General features: G+C 48.0%; 1 protein-coding gene across 2 annotated transcripts in view; it reads left to right on the forward strand.

Moving 5' to 3' along the window:
- The window catches only part of SSBP3 (single stranded DNA binding protein 3), a 178,290-nt gene that overhangs the window by 4,860 nt on the left and 156,826 nt on the right, over positions 1 to 16,604 (forward strand). The gene's annotated exons all lie outside the window — the stretch shown is intronic.

The following is a 16,604-nucleotide window of genomic DNA, read 5'->3' on the forward strand; positions in this document are numbered from 1 at the left end:
TGGATAGCTCTAACTTCTCTAGTACGAAAAGCAAATACACAGCCAGTTGGCAGTGGTCTTTATTTGCTCCTTGCCTTTCTTTCTGTTCCCCTGCCCACCTCTCTGCAGCCCTCCCAATGGTACCCTTCTCCAGCAGCGTTCTAACTTGGTGAACGGTGTTTCATAATGTTGTCATTGTGCAAAATTGTGTAGATATCTATCCAGAGAATTAAATGGTGTTGTACAGGACTCAGAACTATGTGAGACTTATGTTAAGAGTGGACAGTTAGTTGAGAGGGGACTAAGCCTCTTTAGTGTTGGTTTGAGGAGAAATTGTAACAAACAAAAGCCAATAGGAAACTTGCGTTTTGGAGTTGAGTGAGAATTTGGTGGAATGGACTCTCTTGCTTTACTTTCCAGAGAGCAATCTTTAAAATTATGGGTGTGTGTGTGTGTGTGTGTGTGTGTTTGGTGTGGGTGAGCTCATACTGTATCTGCTAGGACGATTTGTATTCTGAGATCCTCAGCTAGTTCATAATCTTGTGGCCAAAATATTCTTGTGAAGATAGTTAACATCATCAGATTGTAGTTCTTTCTACCCTGTTACTCACTTTCTACCTGGATGAGTTTCTTAAGATTTATGAAATTATTACGAGAGGGTTGTCTGCCATCTATTCATCTCCCATAGCAGTCCCCTTCAGGAAAAACAAACAAACATGGGTTTCAAACCTGGGTTGGAGTTACACTTGATGATCTGATGAAATGGGTTAGGATTTGTCTTGGGGAGATGGAAGAGGATGTGTCTGAAGGTCTTCCATAGCCTCTGTTCATTTCTTCTTGCTAGCCCTGCAGACAGTTAAGCATGTCCATATAGCAGGTGATCTAATGGTCTTGCTCTTCTGTGTGCAGTGGGTAGGAATGGTCCTGGGAAACCATGGGTCCTTGGGAGTTGGTTTCTCGAACGTCGTTGGGTCCCACCTGCTTGGCCCAGCCATCTGAGTTCCCTGCATGTGGAGGTGGAAATTGGCTAGGAGACCAGACCCATCTGGTTATTTCACAAGTGGTCAAATCCCATGATCACCAATGTCTTCATGGTGAAAATTTCTCCTGTAATATGAGGAGTTAGAGACTCAGGTGGTGGCCTGCTGGTTTGGAGAATATTCAATGTGATGCAGTTTTGTTGTGAATGAAAAGTTAATGCTCTTGGAATGTAACGCTGAGGAAATTGAGCAGTTCTTGTGCCCTCTTCAGGGCTGAAAAAGAGAAGCTGATGAATGGTACTTCTGGTCTGGTAAACTTACATGGTAGTGAAAGGGAGAGGTCACCGGTTCACTTATGATGTGGTTCTTCTAGGAAAATCCCATGGTGATAAGGTTTCCTGACCTGGATGTTCAGGGAGGCTAAGAGGTACACAGCCATATAAAAATAGTTGATGAATTTGACCTTTCTACCTAGTAAAAATCTTGCATGGTTTTTTTCCTAAACCTGTGAACAACCAACACTGTTGTTAGTTTTTGACTGCTATGCAAATAGTTTCATTTTAGAATCTGGGGATGGGTGGGTGGGTCTTTCACTCTCTTGATGTAGCATATCTATGCCATTTTTTGCCTGTACTTTTCAGAGAAGTTAATGATTTTAACCAAGTTCGGTGCTCTATAAATTTGAGCGTCTTTGGCAACTTGTGGTGTAGTCTTCCATCTTGAAACAATATGGCAGCCGTGAAAGTTTGCACATGGGTTTGCTTTCAGTAATTTGCTGAGGAATGGCAGTAGAATTGTATAGAGATCACTGAGGTTGGCATTGACATTTAGAAGATGCTACTAAGAGATGAGGTCACCCTCATTGAGGCCTACATTTCATTTGTGTGGGGTGTAAAAACCTTTTTTCCTGAATTGGGCTCCACCTGGTATCATGTGGCCTGAGAGTCAGAGCATGTGGGAGGAGGGATGGAGTGATGAATGGGGATTATGAAGGAGTTAAGGGGTAGCATTGAGTTGGAGGGGTGACAGCAGAGAAGCAAGTGGAAAACTAAGAACTTGAGAAAATTAGGAAAAGGAACCCACTTTTCTTTTTGTCTTTCTCCAGTCTTCATCTAGTCTCTCGCTTCTTGTGGCTACAGTCTAGTTAACCTTCATTCCTTCTTGCTAGAATGACTACAGTAGCTTCTTGCTGACTCCTTCCTCTTGCCTGGAATGCATTCCTCTCTTACCCATTCAAATCCTATTCATCTTTTAAGACCTCCTTCTTGGAGGACTTATGAGATAGTTTTCTGCATTCTGTGATCACCCCTTCATGTCCATATCTATAAAAACCACCTATACAAAGCCTGTCTTGGCAGCTTTCCATGTGCCAGGCCACTCTGCTAACTGCTGTAGGTTCAGTGCCTCATATCCTGCCGGAGACCCGATGAGAGAAGGCTTGTTGTTCACTCCATTTTGCAGATGAACCAGCTGAGGCACACAGCAGTTAATTCCCAGCTGGGAAGTGGTAGTTAGAATGCACACACATGGAGTCATGACTGACTCTGGAATGGGTGTTTCTAACACCACATGGCTTGGCCCTGCAGGCCCATGGCAAGTACCATTTGTTGGCACTATTCCACCTAACTTCTCACTTAGGGTTGTCTTTCTGGCGACAGCCTATTAATTTTTTCCATGGTTGAGACCGTGAACTATTCATCTCTGTAGCTCTCACAGTACCTTCCATGTAGCAGGCACACGTGCTGATTGTATGAAGGAGTTAGGTAAGAATGAGTAAGTCACTTGGGGTCAGTGAGCCTTGGATGGTGTTCTTTTAGAGACATAATTATTGCGGGTGCTCTTGAACAAGGTGATTATGAAGTCAATTGACTAGTTGCCTTAACTACTTTTTAGAAAATCCAGTAGAGTGTAAATAAGTGTCTGTTGACTGACCTTCTGTTTTCTATCAAGGAGATCCAAAGATTCTCAGGGTGTGGGGAGTTTGTGCAGCCCGGATACCAGACACGTCTTCGGTGGGTAGGAAGTGCTTACAGGGGCAACGGGAGCATTGGGGGAACTCATGTCTGGAGTGGACTTTTCTGATAAATTGGTTTCCATTAAATCAGAAGAGGTCCCCCCGGGTCATGGGAGGAGGGTCACGGTCCCATTGTAATTTCCTTGCTGTTACCCTCAGGCCAGAGCAGTGCATCTCAGAGTGTTGACAAAAGCCCATGGGATCCCACTGGGGCATCTCTTTGGGTTCTCTTAGACACTGTTGTCTGGGTCCTGACCTTTTGTAGAGTGGACACTTTCAGCTGCATGAGTGTCTCTTACTGTGCGCCCAGTGGTGTCCTGGCCACCTTCTCTGCTTTGACTTACTCCAGGGTGGACCTGCAGGGAAGTGTCTTTGGTTCCTTCTCAAACAACAAGCAATCCTTTTTCTCCATGTGGTACCTAATTTTGTGTTTTCCTTTTGGTGTCAAGAAATGAGTGGAATTTGGAAGGCCAAGAAGTGAGTGGCCTTTGAGCCAAAGAGAGTAGAGAAGAGCGATGGATTCTTACACCACACATACCTGCTGTACTTTTTTATAACATGTTTTCATGTGTGTGATTGTGGCTGGGCTTTGCAGCTGCCTTGTCGGTTGGGTTTTGTTATAAAATCTCACTCCCATTTTACAGATGACGAAACTGAAACCTAGAGTTTAGGTGGCTTGTCCAAGGGCAGGCAGCCAGGTGTTGGCAGAGCTGAGACTAGAAATCCTCCATCTTTCTAGTTCTGCCTCTCAGCTTTTATTGACACTTATTTGATAGAGAATCCCTGCGAAACAGAGGGGAGGTATTTGCAGTTGACCTGAAGCATACCTGGCACCGGGTATGCTGGTTGGTGCCCCCCGACATGTTCACTGAAGAAATGAACTTAACAGAATTGAACGGAAGTCCCTGCGAGGTGAATAGCGGAGTCACTGGCAGAGGCGAGACCTGAACTCTGGGAAGGGGGTTTGTTGTGGTGCAGCGGCTCTTAACTTTTGGCGGGGAAAATGTGATAAAAGTTATGGACAGTATTTCCAGAAAGGCCTCATAAAGGGGACTTTGTGCATGGTTTCAGGAGGTTCATGGACAGCTGCTCCAACCCCAGCCCTCTCTGATTCCCAGTGAAGAACTTTGGGAGTGAAATGGACATGGAGTTCCATGACCTTGATGAATTTTCCTTGCTTGCCTCAGTTTCCTTCCTCTGAAGACCTGAGTTCCCTTTCATCTTGGCTGTTGTGTGCTCCACCTCAGTGAGGCTGGCTCCCTGGCCCTGTCCTCCCACCCCAGCAAGACTCTGCTCTCCCACCCCAGCAAGACTCTGCTGACTCCTCCCTCAGCAGAGGGGAGACTTTGCCTTGAGGAGGGTTGGTTAAAGTAGGAAAGTGCCCCAGAGTCGTGGGCGTGGGCAGGCACTGAGGTATTTGTGGCTGTGTGGCAGGGGTCCAGCGTCCTTGGTGGGTTTGAAATAGCAAAGTGATATTTGAGAGGGCTCTCCTTGGATGTGCTTAGCTGAGGTTCCTGCCAGGCAGGGAGTGTCCATGCCTGCCAGAACCCTTTCGGGGGAGGGGGATGAGAGGGTGGCAGTGCAGGCTGGAATAGGTGGAGAAGGCCTGCAGCTGGGCTGCAAAGAGCTGGGGGAGTGTGCTGCCCCGTGATAAGCCAGGCTAGCTAGCTGCCCAGAGGTCCTGGCAAGTTCACGGCGTTGCCTTTGGCTCAGACCCTTGGCACCCTTGTGTGGCAGATTAAAAACACAAAACATACACACTTTTTTTTCCCCTCTTCCCCATTCCCCTTGGAGCATAGGCTTTGGGTTGCGGCCCCTCTTTAAGCTCCTGCCCTGTTTTCTGCAATTCCTCTTAACCCCAGAGGCTGCCAGACTCCTCCATCGGTAGCTAATTAAACATTAAATGAGAAACTGGAGTTGCATTTTGCCAGAACCCGAGCAGTGCAGCCACCTTAATGGGTTTCAAGTGGCGGCAAGACCCCAAATTGCAAATCCTTGCCCTTTATTTCAAGGCGGGAGGTGGGGCGGGGGGGAGTGGTGGGGACCCAAACAAAGTTTTTGGCAGTGGTCACTTCATTTGAACTCCCAGACCAGCAGTGTGCACCAGTCTTTCGCATAATGCCATCTTTGTTAGCTAAGCATTTGCAAACTTGGACCAAGAGTTAGCTCTGTGCCAGCCAGCACTCAGAGGGAGCTGGGAGACACCCAGCTCTCCCCACAGTTCCTTAGGTCGTCTCTATTTTGTGAGGGAGGCAGGGTCTTGAGTGGGGAACCCCAGTCAAGGGTGCCTGGCCCCCTTCCCATGGCTTTCCTGCCTCTGTATGTGAGTGTGTGTTTAAGCCTTAACAGGGAGAAGTGGCAGGGAGGTGTGTGTGCTTGGGGGTCTGTCAGCCAAGATAACAGAAATGTTACACTAGCTGTAGCCTTTATAATAGTGTCTGAAGGTTTAGAGTATTTAGAAAAATTAATCTTTTTTAGCTTGGTAATAATTCTGACCACGGCACAAGTGCATTAGACGATTCACATAAACTTCTTTAATACATGTTGCTGGGAGCTCTTAGAGCAAATAGACAATCATGATTGTTTGTTTTTGTTTTTGATTCGCTGGGGTAATGGGGGTTTTTTTGTTTTTTTGTTTTTTTTCTTTCTGAGATGGAGTCTCACTCTGTCACCCAGTCTGGAGCGCAATGGCGCGATCTTGGCTCACTGCAACCTCTGCCTCCCGGGTTCAAGTGATTCTCCTGCCTCAGCCTCCTGAGTAGCTGGGATTACAGGCACGTGCCACCACACCCAGCTAATTTTTTGTATTTTTAGTAGAGACGGGGTTTCGCCATCTTGGCCAGGCTAGTCTCAAACTCCTGACATTGTGATCTGACTGCCTCAGCCTCCCAAAGTGCTGGGATTGCAGGCGTGCGCCACCACGCCTGGCCGGTAATGGGGATTTTTGTAGCCTTGGCAAGATGAGTTTTAGCAATGTTTCTGTCTGTGTTCTGCATTTCTTTTCCTGAGTTTTGAATCCTCTGGATTTTAAAGGGTTTGGGTTCTGGCTGGTGGCTTGGACTCCCATGTGAATTCTAGTCTCCACTCTGTCATTTCTTGGCTGGAAATCGTCAGGGATCCTCATTTCCTGGCCGGGAGCCTTAGGTTTCCCAACTGTAGAATGGGGGAACGCTGATTCCTTTGCATAGTGGTTGTGAGGGTTAAGTAATACAGTACAGTCATCCGTCAGTATCCAGGGAGGATTGATTCTAAACCCCCCACCGCCCGTCCCTGCTGTCATGTCTCACCCCTGCACCCCCTCAAGGGGCAGAGCTGGCAGTCCTGTCACAGACTGGTACTGATAAATGCTTCCCTGAGATGTCTGTGCCCCTTATCTGTATTGGGCAGAATGGTCCTGTCCCACTCCTGCATGTGGCCACTGCATGGCTAAATGGTAAGGCCCAGAGGGCATGCAGCTTGGCATCAGTAGGAATCTAGATTTGCACTTCAGCTTCGTGTCCTTGTTAGCTGTGGTGGCCTTCGTTTCTCAAAGTCCATCTCTTTACTGTAAAATAGGCTCAAGGGTTGTCCTGGCGCGGCCCACCGTGGGGACGGCCTTGAGAGAGGCTGGAAAGCTGTCCAGGGAAAGTTGGTTGTGCTGTGAAATCCTGTGTCGTTGTTAACAGGGATGAAATGAGGAGTCTTGCACTGTTCTCTTTGGTGTGTATCCTGCCCTGGCAGGTGCTCAGACTGTGCCTGATTTTTTTTATTGTATAAGAGAATCCCCTTTTATGGTATGTGGGAATCCCACAAAGGCGATTCCCATATACAATAAAAAAAAAAAGGAGTCTTAGCCGGGCGCGGTGGCTCACGCCTGTAATCCCAGCACTTTGGGAGGCCGAGGCGGGCAGATCACGGGTTCAGGAGATCGAGACCATCCTGGCTAACATGGTGAAACCCCATCTCTATTAAAAATACAAAAAAATTAGCCGGGCATGGTGGCGGGCGCCTGTAGTCCCAGCTAATTGGGAGGCTGAGGCAGGAGAATGGTGTGAACCCAGGAGGCGGAGGTTGCAGTGAGCCGAGATGGCACCACTGCACTCCAGCATGGGGGACAGAGCCAGACTCCGTCTCAAAAAAAAAGGGAGTCTTAAGGAGACAGTGAGCTTGAGAAGGGAAGTGTCAGCCATGGCAGGTCCATAGGAAGCTGGTTCTGGCCACGTTGGCTTCTTTTTCTTTTGACTTCCTGGGGTGACCCTGAGGCCTTGATCAGTTGGCCCCCAGACCAGGAGAATAAGACACTACCATATTTTGAGGTTACCAACCTCCTACTATGGTCACTGTCTGGTTGAAGAGACAGATGCAGTCCAGGATGAGATGTGGGCTTAAAAAGAATTGTGTGGAATGATCTTGTTTTTGTAAGAGACCAAGATACAGTCAGTATGGAGTTGGGGGGGCGGTGGGGGGAGGTAAACAGTCCCACCTCTGTGTTGTAACGAAATATATATTTATCATAGATATAAATAGCAGGATTGCAGGTGATGGAACTGGAGGTCACCTAGTGTTCTTTCAAGTAGCTAAAGAAACATGCCCAGAGGGAAGGGTGCCCTGCGTGAAGTTTCCAGTAGAACTCAAACCTGCCTGCAAGCCTAATCAATAGTCCAGGATGCTTTCTTTCCTTTGCCTTGTTGCAGTTACAAGCTGTGCAAACATGGGCACCTTAAGTAACCTCTGAGCCTCAACTTCCTCGGGTGGAAAATGGGGTTAATAAAGTATACCAGGCCGGGTGCAGTGGCTAACTCCTGTAATCCCAACACTTTGGGAGGCCAAGGCAGGCGAATCACTTGAGGTCAGGAATTAGAGACCAGCCTGGCCAACATGATGAAACCCTGTATTTACTAAGAATAGAAAAATTAGCCAGACGTGGCGTTGGGCGCCTGTAGTCCCAGCTACTCTGGAGGCTGAGGCAGGAGAATAGTTTGAACCCGGGAGGTGGAGGTTGCAGTGAGCCAAGGTTGCATCACTGCACTCCATCCTAGGCGATAGAGCGAGACTCAGTCTCAAAAACATAAAAAAATAAAGTATACCTTTATAAGGTCATAAAGATTAAGTTTACACACATACACACCATGTAAGTGCCTAGCACAGTGCAAGTTCTGCATAAATGTGTGTTGTCATTTTTCTTTTTTAAATTTATTTTTAATGTTTTGTAGAGACGTGGTCTTGCTTTGTTGCCTAGGCTGGTCTTGAATTTCTGGCTTCAAAGGATCCTACTGTCAGGGCCTCTCAAAGTGCTGGGATTATAGGCGTGAGCCACTACACCCGGCCTGTGCTGTCATTTTTCTTACCTCACCTCCGGCCTGATCTGAGTCCTGGCTTCCTGATGGGCAGTGTTCTCAGTGATTGATAACAAGGGGCCAGCAGAATGACGTTGGGGTGAGAGGTGTGTGCCTGTGAAGTGTGAACCATCATGGGCTCCCGTTGATCAGCTCTCTGAATCCCTGGGTTTCAGGTACCCCTGGGGGATTGTGGGGGCAAGTCACATTATGTTCTCCCTGCCCCAGTGATTGGAGGAGCAAGTCACATATGCAGCTTCCAAACCAGCCCTGGTGCTTGTGAGGATGAGAAAAGAATGGACACACAGATGCTCCTGGCCTGTGCCTGGCTTGAAGTTGCCCCATCACTGTCCATTTTCTCCTCTCCTAGTGACTTCTCATTTTCTAGGAATCTGGAACAGGCGCTTTCCCCAGCCACTTTGGCCTCTTCACCATGATTCCCGCTTGGTACCGTACCACCTGAGAGGGTTTTTTCCTCCCCTGCCAACTATTCTTCTGTAGAGCCAGTGCTAGCCTGGAATGTGGCTGCCTCCACCAGGCCTGCCAGGACGACTCCTATGGGAAGACATCCCTCTTCTGTTTTTTCCCCAGGAACGAACTCTGTAACTCTCTTAGTCGTTTGTTACCAGCTGCCTGGAAGGAGAGTTATTTCAGTTAAGGTTGTGTCTCTTCCTTCCCCTTTCTGGAATGAAAGCTCCTTGAGGGGAGGAACTTGACTTGCCCTTTCTGCCACCCCATTCCTGGGGCCTATTGCAGGTCTTGAATGCATTCTGGGGTTAGTGAGCAAGGCTCTGAGCCTCGAGAAGTGAGAAGGATTTGATTCCTGCCCAGGCATCAAGTGTGTTAAGTACTTGTTTTAATGAAGATAGACAAGGGGCACATGGTGAAGCATTGTTTGTAAACTGTGAGCTGTGACCCATTAGTACATCATGAAACCAACTTAGTGGGTCATGACTGGTAATTACCAAAAAAGAAACAACCGTATTACACAGAGTAAACACAAGTATTGTTTCCGGAAATGTCTGTTTTCAGTGATTTATGCGTGCATATAAAAGTATGTGTGCCCTGGGTTTGTGTTGTAGTATTTGCCTTTTTTTGGGGCTCAACGCAAAGTCAGAAGGCCACTAGCCCAAAGACAGCTGAGACTGAATCTTAGTTCCTACTAGTTAAGTGACTTGGGTCAAGAGACAAGCAATTGCTGAGCCTCAGTTTCCAGATCTGTACTAGAAGGAAATGCTCCATACCTTAAGAGAGTTCTTGGGGAATTGTTCCCCCACCACATCTTGTGCTTTCAGAGTGGTGCCTGGCGGGCACTTGGTACCTTTGTCTCTGTGGTTCGCTGCCATAGTCTTAGTGCATTGAACGCACAGAACATCCCAACAGATGCCTGTTGAAGGCAGAGTAAGCAACAGCTCCCATTGCAGGGGGTGGGACTGCGGCCTGGACCACTCTAGAGTGGGCGCGGGGGAGAGGGCCTGAGAGCGCAGGGACACTCTTCTTAATAGCGGAGTCCCTGTGGCTCTCTAGGCAAAGCTGGAGGAGTTTGCAGCCTGTCCCTGCTGGCTGGCTGTGGGGCAGCTCCTTCTGCCTGTCTGTGATTGAGGTTGGGCGGGCGGCGGGGGGTGGGGGTGGGTCCGTTGCCCCCCGTGGAGCTTGTGTCTGAACAGGGCTCAGGCAGTGGCAGTAGTGAGAATAGGTCGTAAGGCATCCTGTCTGACCGAGGTTGACCCAGCCTCCCAAATTCCCTGTCCCCTCCTGGTGACAGCTGTTTGCACAGCTTCCAGGGCAGGTTTTGTGTCCCCTGCTCTTTGTGTGTTTGGGTGAAGCGCCTGACATTTCACTTCTGTTTCACAGTCCTCTGACCTTAAGAAGCACGACTGCTCCCTGGGGCCGCTGCCTGAGGTTTTCCTCTGATCCTTCTTTCCCAGTCACAAAAGGCTGTTTGAGAGAGGAGGCAGTGGCGGGGGAGCAGGCCTCTCCCACATTCCGGGGTACTGCTGCAGCGCTTTGAGCTCTGAGAGGGGCAGACCGTAGCTTTATAGACCGGATGGAAATGGCAGATGGTTGGTGGGCAGTTATTGCCCGGTGCCCGCTGCCTGCCGGGCTTTGCCATTAGATGCAGTGTTGTGGGCCGTACATGGGATTTGGACTTGGATGACCAACGTACAAGATCTGATTCTTTCAGATGGCCTTGGGTAAGTTGTCTGGTATCTGCAAAATGATAGGAAACAGTGGCCAGCTTTTTTCTGCCCCTCCAGCTTTTTGGAAGTTGGGCGAGAGCATGTGAAAATGCTTTGTGAGTTGTGGTCCCCTTTGAGAAGGCTGTTTCAGACGTGCAAGAAGAAGGAGACTCTCAGTTTCCAGATGGGGACACTGAGGCTGGTGACACAGCAAGTCTGGGGCCACCACTGACTTGAGAAAACCTCCACCTAAGAGGCTGGCGCCCGTGTCAGTGTCTGTGCCATCCTTTAGGAATTTTGCAGCTTTCTTTGGGAGAGGCTGAGAGCTTCCTGTGGCTTTGGCCATCCAGCTGGTGCTGAGGGGGCAGATGGCCCAGTGGGCAGGCCTGGTGCCGGGCGTGTGCGCACTGCCGGTCTTTGCTCGCCGGCTTTTAGAAGGCTTCCAGTAGAAAATGTTATCCTCTCTCTGGAGGCTCTTCCTCTTGGCAGCGCCGCCCGCCTGCCGGCCAGATCCCACTCGGAGCCCGCTTGTGTTACGGGCGGCGGCCCTGGCCCGCAGCTCCGGGCAGGGCTCTCCATGATCTCCGTGCTGGTGAGCCGCTTCAAAAGGGGATTTTACAGCATGACAGGGAATTTCAGCCACCACGTTATCTCCGAATTGGCCAATTGATGGTTTCAGCAGAGCATTTCAGCATCGGGGAAGCCAATACAATTTGAGTTAGTTGTGATGGCTGCCACTTTAAATACCGCAGTGAATTTCTGTCAGCGAGCTAATGCGTGGAATAGGGAATTGCAGAAAACTTGATCATCAGAGTGCTTCAGTCGATTCTGACCCCAAGCTACAGAAAATGAACTTAAATCTAGTTGACTGTCGCCACATACTTTCTTTGGTGTTATTTTGCTGGCAGCGTCTTCTTCAGAGAGAGCTGGAAGAGAAGAGACTAGGAGGAAATCAGGATGTTTGCCTTGGGTCCCTGGGATTTTAGAGAGTGACAGTCTTCATGGGAGGTTGACCATTGGGAGTTGGGGTGGTGAGTTCTTGGTGAGGGATAAATTTCTAAACGACAGCATTATGGCTTAGTAATAATGAGTTTTCTATTTAACAAAGCAAACCAGTGCTTATTGAGCACTTACTATGTGTTCAGACCCTTAAAAGGCATTCTTAGTTATCTCCCTGTTGGACAATGTAGGGGACAGGCATTTGTCCCGTTTCATGACAGAAGAACTGATAACAATAGCAAACAATTATTGAGAGCTAACTGTATGCCAGGCACTGTTGTAAGTGCTTTAGATTTTGTCTGTTGTCATACTCAAAACAGCCCTGTGGGTTAAGTTCTGTTATTCCTATTTTGTAGAGAAGGAAATGGAGGCACTTAGAGGGATTCAGTCATGGGCAAGGTAGACTTAATAGGTTTGTCTTCTTAATTAAAAAAAAAAAAATTTGTTTTTTGAGTTAGGGTCTCGCTGTGTTGCCCAGGCTAGAGTGCAGTAGCATGATCTCGGCTCACTGCAGCCTCAACTTCCCCAGGCTCAGGTGATTCTCCCACCTCAGCCTTCCCAAGTAACTGGGACTACAGGCATGTGCCACCATGCCCAGCTAATTTTTGTTGTTTTTTTTTTTAAATTTTTTGGTAGAGATAGGGTTTGCCATGTTGCCCAGGTGGTCTCAAACTCCTGGCCTCAAGCAGTCTCCTGCCTTGGCCTCCCAAAGTGCTGGGATTACAGGTGTGAGCCACTGTGCCCGGCCCAGATTTGGCATCTTTTCTGTCTCATTAATTGATGACCCCCTGCCCAGCCTGGAGTGGTTTGATGCTGAGGCTGGCAGGACCAGGTGGGTCCTGAGGGAGATGAGCCAGCTGAAGCCTGGCCTGGGCTCGTAGGGTTCCTGACTGGTGCGGTGCTTCTCTGTGAGTAGAGGGATTGGGCTGGTTTTTAATGACCTCGTCCAGGAAGAAAACATCTTGGCTTTGGGACCTATGTAACTTAAAGAAAAGGTTTGCTGTCTCTTCACTTAAAAGGCTCCCTTTTATTAAATCTCCTACCACCCCCTGTGGACTCCAGGCTTGAAAATATTTTATTTACAAAGAGATTGCATGCATTGAGTCACCATTAATTTTAATGAAGAAATGTGGACAATGAGAACTATATAGCTGCTGATGAGACTTTCTCATCAGCTCAGGGGAACCAATGTGAGCACACCAGGTTGGTAGAACAGAATTCTAGTCAACAGAAAAACATTGGAAATTTTAGTTCCATTTCAACTGAGGCAGACCCGATTCTTCTAGAACTTAAAAAATATTAGCAATGCCTCAAGAGCCCCCAGTGAAGTTTTCCAGAAACCTGGTTAGAATCCTTAGGCAGGACCCACTTAGCAGTGGTGCCTTCTTACTTTGTCCTGGCGTGACCAGGGTTGACCTCTGTAGAGGGACATCCCTCATGTTTCCCCCAGGACTGAGGAAGGTTAGAATGCAGAGTTCTCTCCGGAGATGGCTGAGCCCTCTTTAGGCCCATCCACCCCTGCTCTCCTGGCTGTGCAAGCAAGCCTTCTCTGTTAGGGCAGTGCAGCTTGGAGAGTAGACACACTGAGGGTGTAAGAGCCTGCGTGAACAGCTCCCATCCGCAGAGCCTCCTCTCCCTACAGAAATATCCCAAGGCAGGGGTCCCGTATTCCCTGCGGTTCTGAGCTGGCATTACCTGCAGCAGATGGATCACTGGACAGCGAGTCCGGAAATCATCCTTCTCCACCAGCCTTTCCCACTTAATAGCTTGGTAACCTTTGACAGATGATTGTCTTCTTTCCTTCCTAATTTGTAGCATGGGGACAGTGAGGGATACAACAGCATTTTCTGAAACAGCAGTGACCACCATTTACTGCATTTACCCCAGGCCAGGCACTGTGTGTGGGCATGGCATTTAATCCCTGTAACACTCTATAAGATAGGGGCTGTTATGACCCCATTTCTCAGATGAGGAAGCCAGGGCTTAGAGAAGTGAAGGCATGAGCCTGTTGTTATGGAGTCATTAGATAGTAGAGCTGGGATTTGAACCCAGGGCCCCACTCTACCTTTGAGCCATGCTGCTACTTTGACAAACTTTTGGATGACTTTGGGAGATGGGGACCTTGGGGAAAAATGCACTTTGAAAGAATTGGATCATTTCAGTAGAAACCTGTAAACGTGTGTCTTAAAAAAAAAAGTCAGTGACAGTTTGCTTCTCGGTGAGATGAACGCAGATAAACCTATTTTGACTGTTAACTTATTTTTGTTGCTTAAAAGCCAGTGACATGTAGCGTTGAATTTATTTTTCTTCACAACATTTAAGTGTTTGCCACTTCTTGAGTGACGTGTGTGAATTTGGGAATTGCCTGTACTTTGGGAATGGAGGCCATTGCTTGTATGTAAGGCTTTTGCCTTAAGAGGGACTTTTGGGAAGGCTTGTTCTGGCTCAGGGCCTTGCTAAGAAGCGACTCGAGTGCAGCAAGGATACCTGTGTCTGAGGATATTGATAGAGCTGAAGCTCGCTCTGAAGTTGGGGTCATGGTGGAGAGCCGATCGCAGGAGTCTTTGTGAGTGGAAGCCTAAATATTTATTCTGTTCTGTCCCTAATGAAAACAAATTGTCAACAGTTGTTCGGTAACTGACTAAATTAAAATCTGTAATTAGTCAATTAGATTAAAGAGTTGGCACAACCTGATTGTATCATGCTGGTTAGGTTATTAAGAGAAAGGGTGTGATTTTTAATTACTGAATGCTAATTTTGACAGTTTCAAATAGAAACAGACGTGTTTTTCCCCTCTTTCCCTAATTCTGAATGGTTTGGAAAGTAAAGACACTCAATGTGTAAATGATGTTTTTTTGAAGGAAAATAATCCGAGAAGGCCCTTCTGTAGAGTAGGAGGGATTTCAGCAAAGAGCCCACGTTGGATTTAGTTGAAAGGGTTAGTTGGAAATCCTTCCTTTCTTGAAGAGGCATGGCTTGATTTTTGGCAGCTTCGTTTTTGCTGTCAATGAGAGGTTGGATTTCAGCTTTAAGCAGTTGAATCATTGAGTTCTTTTTAAGGGTCTCCCCGAGTCTCTCAACTTCAGGCTTTTTTCTGGCCAGTGCCCTGGAAACTATAAGCAATAGTAAACGATCCAGGGAGGAATCCCCTGCGAAGGAAGCCCAGTGGGCGCTTTGGGACGCCAGCACATGTGAGTAATCATACCCAGTGTTGTATCAAGTGTCTTCTCATACACTGGCATCCCAAGAAGACAGACGGATGGAACGGACGTTCTTACTTCATGGAATAAAAGTTTTGCTGACTGCCTGAGGAAAGCTGAGAGCGGGGAATGAGGTGCCCCGGTGTGGAGGGTCGGGGAGAATGTACTGGGGGTGGGTGCTGACAGGCAAGAAGGAGGGGACTCCTGTTAAGTAGTAGCTGGGGATGACAGGAGAGAGGCCTCTTGCTTGGGAGGAAGATGGGATCAGAAAGTAGGGTCAGTTCAACTGGGTGAGGTGGTGTGCGCCTATAGTCCAGCTACTCAGGAGGTAGAGGCAGGAGGATTGCTTGAGCCCAGGAGTTGGAGGCTGCAGTGAGCTATGATCATGCCTGTGACAACATAGTGAAACTCCATCTCTTAAAAAAAAAAAAAAAAAAGTAGGATCAGTTTATAGATTATGGATTGAAGCCAGCCAGAGAATTTAGCATGATTAGGGTAGATGGGTTTGAAGATGGGGCAAGTCCTTCTTCCCACTTTGTTTTTCTGGCGGATACTATGTCGTTGCTTCCCCTGCTTCCCTTGCTGACACTGGAATACGGGATATGAGCAACCTTGGAACTGGCGGTGAGAACACCTGAGCTGCTTCCAGCCAAGGGCCCCAGTACAGTGTGGATCCCCTCATTGGCCAGAGGGACCATCCTATCTCCCCGTCCTCCCCAGCTCCTGGGAGTTTATGATGTGGACCGCTCTGTAAGGTGCTGTGCCTGTGGGACATTTTATCTGAAGGATAAAATGTATCTGAAGGATGTCAATCCTAAGAATAGGCTCATGGGCCACTGCAGGAAGGCCACCCAACCCTTGCTTTTCCTTGCACAAAGGAAACCCCTCCTTCTGTGGGGAGCGAGGGGTTGAAGCTGTAACCCCAGGCCCCTGACTGCCCACTGGACAGCAGCATCCCTGTCTTGAGGGAGAGCCACCCTAAACATCTGTGCCTCTAGAACTGCACTGAACCACACCGCATGTTAACACACAGTCTCTACTTTCTGGATGGTTTTCTTGTGGGCTGAGTCTTCCATGATACTTTTTGAGGCATCAGTTAAAATGGCCTTTAGCTTTCAACATGCAATATTTAAAGCTGTGGGTGATCCAGAATGGGTCATTTTTCTTTGAAAAAGAAAGCAACTTTACTTTTTGTGTCTGATGAATATGGGGTGCTGGGGAACCAAGGTGCAGAGAACGAGAGCTTTTGAAGGTTAAACAGCCTGGGTTCTAATCCCCACAAGAGCCTCCATCCACAATGTAACCTGTGCCAGTTGATTAACCTCTGAGCCTCAGTGTCCTTATCTGTAAAATGGGGATTGTACTCAGCCTACAGTACTGCTTTGAGAATGAAGCAGAGCATGTTAGAAGATATTTCAGGAATGAAAGAATGAGAGGCTGAAAGGAAGGTATCTGTGCTTAGGGAGTGATTCTGGGGCGCGTTTAGAAACACGAATAAGTAAGAGGAGTGGAATGAAAAGCAGGAAGCATTTATGAATGGTGGACTGGGGTATGTTCTGAATTTGGAATTCCTCCTTCAGACTCAGGATCCATAGCCAAGGTTAAAGAAACCCATAAGAGGTTTGTGTGTGTGTGTGTGTGTGTGTGTGTGTGTGTGTTTGGGGTTGGGGGCAGTGGTAGATAGAAGGGAAGGGACAGTGCTAGGAGAGAGAACATTTTAAAAGCTTCCCCACTGATAGATTTGTAGCCCTGGGTAAACAGAGAAGCTTGTAAAACTTGATTCATTTTCTTCCTGAAGTCTGTTTTTGGTGGGGAGCAGGGGTGAGGACAAAGACAGCTAAGGGAGCCAAATGCTTTTAGGTTAGGAGTGTTTATATGTCCCCAGCACAAGCCATGTCCTTGAGAAGGGCCAGGGACGTGTTTCATCCTGCTCCCTG

Source organism: Pongo pygmaeus, chromosome 1 (assembly GCF_028885625.2).
Source record: "Pongo pygmaeus isolate AG05252 chromosome 1, NHGRI_mPonPyg2-v2.0_pri, whole genome shotgun sequence".
NCBI classification, from domain to species: Eukaryota; Metazoa; Chordata; class Mammalia; order Primates; family Hominidae; genus Pongo; species Pongo pygmaeus.